The sequence below is a fragment of the Marmota marmota genome, unplaced genomic scaffold, assembly GCF_001458135.2.
Source record: "Marmota marmota marmota unplaced genomic scaffold, marMar, whole genome shotgun sequence".
Classification (NCBI taxonomy): Eukaryota; Metazoa; Chordata; class Mammalia; order Rodentia; family Sciuridae; genus Marmota; species Marmota marmota.
Window position 1 is genome coordinate 34410747 of NW_026000057.1, and position 2389 is coordinate 34413135.

Here is a 2389-nt window from a genome sequence, read left to right on the forward strand (position 1 = left end):
GGGGGGGGGGGGGGGGGGAGGGTCCTTTTCATTCACCTGTCCTAAGGTATCTCATCTTCTTGGATGAGTGTTTCAGGGATAGGTGCAAGATCACTGCTGAGCCAAACCAGGACTTCCTCACTCCCTCAGAAATCACTGGAAAATGGGAGCTGGGGATATAGCTCAGTTGGTAGAGTTTGTGCCTCACATGCACAAGGCCCTGGGTTCAATCCCCAGCACCACCACCCCCCAAAAAAAAAATCACTGGAAAAAGAAAAACTGCTGAGTTGCCAAAATGCAATTTGGCTTGACTGAAACTACTCCCAACCATGTCGCCACTAAGATTGAGAACTGATCTGAAAATGAACCTCAAGAGAGTAAAGTCAGAGGAAAAACAGAGGGAAAGACACTCCATCACCTAACCTGAACACCCAGACTCAACCATTCCTATCACTGAGATGTTCTTGGTTACACAGGCCAATAAAATCCTATGATTTAGTAAGCCAAATTAGGCTGAAGTTTGTCATTTGCCACTAAATGAGTTAATTTCAATTAGATTATCCTATAGAGAAAAGGGGGGAAAGACAAGGAAATGATATCTAAACAAACTTCAATGGAACCACAGGTATCTGCTAAAGCTCTTCAAGCCATGGGTTTACTCATATTGTAAGGGAGCATGAAGTCAAATACTTCCCTTGCTTCTTTATGGCTCAGTGGAAGTTGATAGCTGTCAGTCAAATAAACCATACATACCTGAATGACCACACATTAAGTAAAATTGACCTGAACTGCTAAAGAAATTCATGTTTTTATTTTTTAAGGAGATTCTGACTTCTGTCTTATAAGTTAGAGGCAGAGCATTCAAATATCTGAATATGGTCTTTCATTTTACATAAGTGAGATTGTTGCACCCATTCTTGCATATCAAATATATACTATTACCTAAAAACATATTTTGTATACGGAATTTCTCATACCCCCCACTTCTTACTTCAGTTTGTGTAATTTTTATAGACTTATATTCATGTTATGGATTCTTCTTTTCTAAGCTGTCAAATCTACTGATGAGCCTACTGAAGGCATTCTTAATCTGTGACTCTGTGTTTTATTTCTGGGATTTGTATCTGATCCTTTCTTATGGTTTCTGTCACTAGTCAGATGTTGTAGGTCACCCACCTTTTCAATTACAACCAGTGTTCAGTTTCAGCTTGTCTTGGTAAATTGTGGTGTATATCTCTTCCCTCTGTAGGTGGCTCTGCTTAAATTTGGGGCCAATTAGTTGCCATGTGACATCTCTGATCGATTTAAGAAATATCATGAGCTTGCTGCTTGTCCAAGTTCTTTTGATTTAAACATGAGAGTAATACTCATTCTGGCTCTCTGGATCCCTAAGTGAAAACCAGAAATTTTATGTGCAGAATTTAGATTTTGACCTTTTCAACAAAGATCAAACATTAACCAGCTGGCACTACCTGCCAGCCATGATTCAGCTTCTTTAATTTTGCTCTTTGTCTTACACTGATATTGATAAACTAATTTAAGTATTGCATTACATGTGGTTTTGTTATTTGAAAAAATAATAGCATAAAATGTGAAAAATAGCTTTGCTGTTCCAGAAATAATAAATAAGGATTTTCTCATAAGCATAGAGTAATTGAGTTCAAGATGAAAAGCACAAAGTGTACCCAAACTAGTAAGCCTTTGGCCTCGATTCTACTCATTGGGCTGAGTCAAGTGAACCGGAGGTTCAATGATGAGGCAGCAAACAATGAAAGACGCTATAGAAAATGCATGTTAAAGTTGGTGGCTGAAGTCTAACTTTTATTTTGGGATTTAGAGATCTTCTCTTAGTTTTCTGAAAATAAAGCAAGCATGTTTCTGATATGAGCCTATTGCTCATCTTTTACACAATCAATATTTGCGCATATTTCTGTAAGGCAATTGTGTGAATATAAAAGATAGAATTTTGCTGTAAATCTATCAAACACGTTGTAAATCATTTTGTTAATCTCATAAACAGTGTTGTTCGTTTTCATGCAGATCCAGTTCCAGGTAAAAAGGTGTTGTATATGCCTGTGGTTGTATGTGTGTTTATGCATATACATGACTAATTAATAAAAAATAGATCGTCCAAGTTAACCAAATAGAGTTATCACACAATTATATGGAAATTAATGATCCTATTAGAATTCCAGCTAAAATCTCAGTTTCCCTGCTTCTCTCCTCCTCCTGGTTTCTTATCCATTAACCCCTTAGTAAAATATGCTGCAAGAGCTGTTCATTATCATTTCTCCTTCATCTTCCCCCTTTTTTTCCTTCCCCTTATTCTTTCTTTCTCTCCTTTTTCCCTTTGTTATTCCTTTATTTCTCCCTTTTCCTCTTGTCATACTTTTTTCTGCCCTCCATCAAT

The 2389-nt window shown here is 37.2% G+C and overlaps 1 non-coding gene across 1 annotated transcript; it reads left to right on the forward strand.

The window, feature by feature from the left end:
• The first annotated feature begins 151 nt into the window (after positions 1 to 151).
• On the forward strand, positions 152 to 224 carry Trnav-cac. Its single transcript has one exon. It is a non-coding gene; the product is annotated as a tRNA-Val (tRNA).
• Positions 225 to 2389: the final 2165 nt, after the last annotated feature.